We start from the raw sequence: 7678 nt of genomic DNA, 5'->3' as shown, positions 1-7678 counted from the left end.
CGGGGCAGCTGTCTCCTCGCATTAACGGGGGCACGGGGGGAGGCGGGGGGGGGGGGGGGGGGGCCCCGCTCCGGCACCGCCGGGGCTCGCGGGGGCTCCCGCCGTACAAAGGGCAGGAGAAGCGGCAGGACAATGCGGGCAGAGCTGGGGGGGGGGGGACGGGGGGGGGGCGCGGGCAGATAGCGCTCCAAGGAGTGGGGCGTGGGCGAGGGGAGGGGGTGACAAGCGGCCCCTCGGTGCAGAGCGAGGGTCCCCCTTCCCATGTGAAGGGACGCCCCCGGAGCAAGTGACACCCCCCCCCCCAGTGCTATGAAAGGAGCACTGGATTCCGCAATGCCGTTCAGAAGCTCCCTGAAAAGAACACTCCTTTGGAGGTTTTTTGGGAGGGGGGCGCTTTTTGCTTTATTTTGTCACTTGCTTTTTTTGTTTTTATTTTTGCCGTTGCCCCCTGCAGCCCTGCTCCTGCAGCCCTGCACCGCTCCTCCCTTGCACGGGGGCTCAGCCATGCAGTCCCTGCTGTGCTGCAGAGCTGTAACATGGGTCCACGGTCCCGTCCTGTCCGACTGCCCTCATAGCCCCTTTACGACTCAACTATTTGCAGAACTAAATTATGAACCTGATTTTTTCCAAAAGCCGGAGAGGTCTGGCAAGGCAAGGGGCTGCAGCACCGCAGCTGGTCCCAGTGCCGTCTTCGGCCCCGTTAGGCTCTGTCACCGCAGCCTGCAAAGGTGGGACGCATGCCCTTTCACAGTCTCCAGCGAGACTGCAGTAGTCCACATTGGTTCTCAGGTTAGGCTTTGGACCTCAATAAATCTCTGTTGTAAGACTCATGTTTTCAGCTTCCTAAAGACACGCCAAGCCCCAAGTTTGAGCCTCCTGAGAGCTGTGCTTGGGCAAGGGAAGATTTAATTATTAGGCTGCAAAAAGCCATATAGCTGGATTCAGCCACATACACACAACTCTCTGCACCCCCTCCCCTCTTCATCTCTGCTCCACTTATCAGCATTGCGTCTGTCCACGGAACCAAGTCCATAGATATCTCCATCCTCCATCCCTGCAATGTTTGACGTGGGACACATGACCTTGTCTGCAACAGAGATGTCAGTGGCAGAGCACTTTCCTTGTTTAGGAAAGGGGGAAAAGAAAAACCTGACTTTACTTTGTGGGATTGCTTGGTTTCATGCTCGCCTGTGAAAAGCAGGCACTTTTAGGTAGGGCTCCTGGGGAAAGGGGACAAGGAAAGGCAAGAAGCAGAGGACGCAGGCCTCAGAGGACAGCAGCGTGGTGTTCAGGAAGGTAGCTGCCCCCTGCTCTCAAGGCTGTTCTGCAGCAGAGGCGTCGTACGACCAAGCTGTTGAGAACGGGTCATGCCTCCAACCCTGGCAAGAGGCAGGAGTGAGGAAGCACACGATGCCCATACGGCTACATCAAGCGGTGCAGCAACCCACTCCTCTCCTGTGGACCTGATCCTGAGCATTGCTCCAGCAAGGCCAGGTACCGTGTAACTGCAGAAGCTCACAGGGCAAGAGGCTGCGAGGTGCAGGAGGGCTCAGCTTCGTCAGGAGGGCTCTAGAGACACAGAGAACCTTAAAAGAAGCTGGATTTTTCCCCTCCCTCTTTCCCAGTAGATGAGCGCAAGAACCAAGGTGTCGGAGACCTGCTTGCTCCCACGTCCATCAAGCGCTACAAGGTCACAGGACACATTTTGACCTCATTTGCCCCTGCTATAATTCAGGGGCTACGCAGTGACTGGATTCACTGCTGGGGGGAAGGGACACCTGTACTACCCTGATCTCTTCCATACAACCCTGTGGGGGCAGATTTCCAGCCACGGGGCAGCTCTGCTCTTGAACAAGTCCTTGGTTCTTTGCAAAGCAGGTAGTGAGGGATAAGAAGCCACGAGCAGGGAGCCAGACCCCAGTAAACCTAAAGCTGGCATTAAGAGGCAGAAGGGAGCAAGTCACTCCAAGGTAACGTGCAGTGCAGCAGGAAAGCTGCTGGCTCCCTCCAAGGGCCACCAAACACAGCTCTGAAGAAACGCAGGTAACCGGGGGGCTGCGTGGGGCCCGACGGACCAGGCTGGGCCTGGTTGCCAGATTGGGGCGCAAAGGGGATTGAGAACCAAGACCAATCGTGCCAAGACAGTGCAAGCCAGATGCTCGTGCTGGGCCAGATCCCTCGAGGATTGCAGAGGAGGGAGTTGCACAGACTCCTCAGCGAACAGGACTGCCTCGATTCTCTAGTGTTCTCTCCTACCTTGGGCTTCCTGTGTGCCCCTTCTTAGCCCAGAGGGGATTTAGGAGGTTAGATCACTTAGATGTAACCCTCTTACCCCCACACAAAGCCCCCTCCAATGCAACCATGCATATTGCTCCAGTGTGCCTGGCAACAGCAGCCCCATCCCCAGGCTGCAGCTGGGGATCTGCACGAGAACTGCCCCGAACGTGCTCCCCACTGCGTGTGCACGAGCCAACGGCTGCAGCGTGGCCAAGGGAAGCCGGTTCACACGCACCCCACCAAGCACGGTCATGGGCCCCCGGGCGCTGGGGCCACTGCATTGCAATGAGCCTTTCGCTTCTGTCTGAAATCAAGGGAGACAGCAGCACGAGCCAGCAAGAGTGAGATCAGCTACAGCTGGCAGATGGACAAGCAAGAAAGGCTGGTGATGGAGCCGGCCATGGTTTCACTTTGCATGTTTTCCGCTCATGACTGACCCCTATTTGTTTAGGTAAGTCAAGGCTCAAACGCCTGGGAGCAGAGGGCTGCTGCACAGAGGTCTACGTGTACCCGTAAAACTGCCCCCACCCTGCCTCCTCCATCGCGTTTTCTGCTCAGTGGTGGGATCTCATGTTCTCAGGGATATGGTCCCACTTCTGCGTCAAAGCCAGCATCCCGGTGATCCTACAGCAATTCCCAGCTGGCTCAGAGGCTCGCTCTGCAAAGGGTTCAGCTGGGGGCACCTCTTCTAGGAGGTCACATGTCCTACAGGCTGGTTAGATGACAAAAGCCCCCAGAGCAACACCATTAGTCACACAGCAAGGACAGCACCAGCACCAATTCATCTCTGGCCCCAGGCACCACCTCCTTCTCTTTCAGAAGGAGGGTTTATCCAAGATCAGGTGTACCCTTGTGCCAGTCATGGCTTTAGTGGAGTCAACTCCAGCTTCCTGACAGAAAAGCCTTGTGGAATATGAGCTGGTCTTTGCAACAGTGGTTCTGGATCAGGCCATTCCGTGATGGAGTCACCACAGCAGACAAATTAGCATCTATTTCCCCTGTACAGTTCCCCCACTCTCAGGAGAGCTAAACAGTTCCCCCTCCCAGTGAAAAGCACAGCTGGGTCCAAGTTGGGGTGAGCAGGAAGATATACCTTCAACTGTGTAAGCACCCTTTCCTTGTAGATGTACACAAAGCACCACTCTCCAATCATTCATATCACAACTGGTCAGGGAATGGCTTTAACTACAAGTGCCTCATCCTATAAAAGTCCTGACATCAGTTGTCCAAGGGAACTAAATCACCACATGGTAGATGGAGCTGTCTTGTCATCCCACTGTGTGTGCCAGGGAGGCCTCGGGGTTGGGCTATGTTGAGAAATACAGGGACTGCCTGCAAATAGGATAAGGAGAAACAAATCTCAGAGGCCCAGTCTTAAGGGAAGGTTTGCTGATACGGATAAGTAAACCTAAGAAAGAGAAAAGTTAGGGGATAACAGTCAAATGCATAGAAGGCTGCTGTAAAGGGAAGGAACCACCCAATTTCCATAGCTGTGTAGGTAGGAATGTGCCCAACCTTCAGCAGGAATGATTCCAGTATTAGGAAAGGAGCTTTCTGGTGTAAAGGACAGAGAAGCACTGGAGCAGCCTGGGAAGAAAGAGGAATTCCTGCCTAGGAAAGATACTGGAGAAGCACCTGGCAGGAGACTCAAGGCAGCACTGGTCCCTCCAGCCTTATGCAGAAGGTGGCATCACAGATCTATTTCCCCCAGAAAAATGGCAAAGTCCCCAACCATCTTCATGTCTTTTCCTAAGCCCAAAGGGCTCATCTGTGTCACCACAGAGACCTGAAAGGTACCACTGCTCAAGTGGCAATGACAGCACAGTGTCTCTAAAAGCCCAGGCTTGTCATCCTCATATAAAAACAAGGTTGAAGCATCCCAATAGAAGTGATCAAATTCAAAGTGTCATTTTTTTTCCAGAAAGATGGAAATGGGATGTACCTTCATCAATCCTATGGAAATAAACCTATTTGGGACTATTCCTCACAGTTTGTCCCAAGCCAGCTCAAACCCAATTGACACCATTACCAGGGTATAATACCCCCGGGTGACATCCCAGAGGGACTGCTATTTTCTTTTACCTCCTAATAGCTCCTTCTTTATGAACTGCATACCTTCTTGGGTGTGTTTGCAGAAACACAGGAAAACAGCAATAATCTGATGTGTGTAAGATTACATATATATATTATACAGTTGTATCTGCGGCTGTCTTGTCCCCCTGAAAAGGACATGCCCAGGGGACTTGCAGAGCCTGACAGGGGAGGATTCAAAGCACTTACTCAAGGACCCTGGACTCTGTCTCGCCTACTCTCCAGAGAGGGAAGAGAAGGTTTTTTAGGCTATCAGGACAATTCACCTCCTCTGTAGCGCAGCTTTCCCAGCCTGGGCTGCCAGACTTTTGGTGCCGGCAAGTGAAGAATTTCGTACGTGCCCTGCAGAGCTGGCCTGTATTTTAGAGTAGCTTTCCCCATGCTGTTTGCAGAGCGGCTACAGGACTACGAGAGCACAGGGATTGTTTTCACAGGCTGCTCTCATAACCCCCTAAGTAACCCCATGGTCAGCTGCCGCCCAGCTCAAGGAGGCAATACCCGTTTAAACTTTTATCACCCTAATTAAAAAGGGAGAACCAAGATAAGACCAGTTCCTGCAGAAGCAGAAGAAACAATAGCGGGACAAAGCCACTCTCCCTGTTGCAAAGGCCCGGGTGACCGCAGGATGGCACTACTGCCACTTCTCCTGGGGGGACATCACATCTGTGCCAGGAGCTGGCACCAGAGAGGAGAGGGCAGCTGCAGGCAGCGCTCCTGTTGATAACCTTGCCCAGCGGTTTGCCCTCCCAGGCGTGTTTCTGTCACCTAACCGCCGATGTATCGGTATATTTTATATATTTTATATATAAAATATATTTTATATTCGGTATCCTGGATCTACGCAGGCACTGAGATACGAATTTGGTTTCAAGACTGTGGCTGGAGTTACATTTCATTCTGAATTGGGGAGGCAATCCTGCCTCCTTCAGCTCGTCCGACCCCGCTTTCTCAGTGGCAAGAGCCACCTCTGCTCCGGCGTTTCCAGAAACAACCAGAAGTGATGCTCTACCAGATTTTTTCACCCTCAGCTTTTTAGTCCACCATCCCTGTCCCCCACCGGCTCTTGACTGAGCTCTGAAACCCTCTCGGCCTTCCAGAGGAGAAGTGCACAGGCATCCTGCAGCCAGCCTGCTCCCATCACTTCTGCCTCCTGGTGTCTAACGGCCCCTCTGCAGAGCGCAAGAGGCTGCTGGGGAAGAGGCAGGCAGCTCTGGCACAGCTTTCCTTCGGGTGGGTGCATGGCTGCTGCTGTGCACAAGGTGGCACTAGCTCTCCATCTTAGCAAGAGGCTGCAGGAACCTGCGGGAAACGAGCTGCCGATGCGAGAGGGGAAGCAGGCTTTGGTGTCAGGAGACACGGACCCGGTTCCTTGCCTGCATACCCTGGCCCCTCTCGGGATAGTAAAATCACCAGCCGACCTGCTCACGCACTGGTCCTTTATCTTAGCGATAGCAGGACTGGATGCCAGGGCCACCACTTCCAAGGATGCGCTGGATGTTGGCCGAGAGCTCGTGTCTAAGGTGACGAGACTGGAAGCGTGTGAGGAACAAACTTTCCTGCTGGTCTGCCAATTAGTGCTGCAATAAAGCAGAGCACCTGAAGCCCTTTCTCCCCATAAGGGTGAAGGTTACAGTCTTCACTGAGCTCACCCTTAGCTGACCACTAGTTCTCCTTCCTTGAACTCGCTTCCACAGGTTTCCCAGCCAAGAGCCACATGACCACGCTCCCCCTCTGTCCCCAGAGGCAGCAGAAGCCTCCCCTTCCCCAGCCTTGCCCCTCCTGGGTTATCTGCGGTACCCAGCCTCCAGGGAGACTGGATGCTCTTTAACACTCCAGTGCACAGTGGTAACCTCCAATCTGGCCCCACCACCTTAATCCAGGAAAACTTGTATCCTTTCCCATAAGGAAATGCCAGATGATTTAGAGACATTCACGTTTTGTGCAAAGAAGTTATCAAAGGCTTGCCTGCAGCTGCCAAGCTTGATTTTAGCTATCGCACAACACAAGAAGTTTGTTCCTAGCTCACCTTTTTCCTAACAGCATCTCCAAGTGATGAGTGAGATTTAAATGAGATCAACAGAAATCACCTAATATGACATGTTAACTCCCTTGCATTCAGATGGAGGGAAGAAAAAAAAAAAGAAGCAAAAGCAGGGGAAAGGAGGGGGCATGTGCACATCAGTTAATTTGTCAAAGGCTTGTACATCAGCTCACGGGAGAGGGGACTCGTATCACGTGATTGTAAATGGGCAACATCCTTTTTAGAGGGGTTACTTGTAGCTTGGTACCCATGTAAAAGACATCCCACGGGGTCCTGCAGCAAGAGAGGCTGTGAAGCGTTGATGCCGAGGCACGAGGCTGCCAAATCTGGGGGCAACCAAGTTGTAGTCTTGGAGTGCAAGGCATGAGAAGTTGACACCTAAGTGTCTGGAAATAAAATAAGGGTAAGAAGGAACTGGGACGTGGCAAAGCAGCACTGGAAACTGGCCAGTGGAAGCAGGAGGACATGGGGAGCTGTTTTACTGTGCTGCCTGGCAATCCCCTACTGTAGACTCTGTCCGCTGGCAGCACAAGGGTTTATACTTTGCTGCACACTTTGCTGGGGAGCTCTCGCAGCTCCTTGGCTCACAAACTCTTCACACCGAAGGCTCCCCCCTTTCCCAGGGCAGCTAGCAAGGAATGGCTAGAGAAAGTCAGGAATTTACACTACCAAAATCCTGATGCAAAACTTTACCTCCCAAAAGCCTGTCATTTCACAGCTAAATTCAGGCGCAGACCCCAGAGATAGAAAAGCTTTTGGCATCATTACAGGAAAAGATCTAGAAGTGCTACAGGAAGTTACATTCCAATTAGCTTCACATCAACGGTGGGGTAAGCATTACAAAGCATTTAAAAGATCAAATGTAAAAGCACAGCTTGAGTAATAGGGACCGAGGTGGTTTGAGCTAGGAACAGTTGTGGTTAATCTGATGGAGCTCTTTGAGGCTGTCACTGCTACAGCAGTCAAAGTGGAGGAAACAGGCAGAGCACAATTAGGTTTGAGGCATGCAGTGGACAAGGCTTTGCAAAAGAAGCTAATGACTGAGATGGGGAGTCCCAGAATAAGTGGATGTGCTGTGGCTTAATGCTCTGGAAATTGCCCAGAAACAAAGATGCAAGCAGGAAGGTATTAATGGAAACCTTCTCTGTCAGAAGGAAATGATTCCTGGGATGGAGCAATACAGCCAGCTTGTCTGGAGCAGAACAAAAGGCAGCAAGGTAAGACAGAGAGCTCCCTAGGGCAGGGAGCTGTATTTCGGTTCTGAACGTC

The sequence above is a fragment of the Grus americana genome, chromosome 17 (assembly GCF_028858705.1).
Source record: "Grus americana isolate bGruAme1 chromosome 17, bGruAme1.mat, whole genome shotgun sequence".
Taxonomy (NCBI): domain Eukaryota; kingdom Metazoa; phylum Chordata; class Aves; order Gruiformes; family Gruidae; genus Grus; species Grus americana.
Note: the sequence above shows the minus strand (reverse complement) of the source record.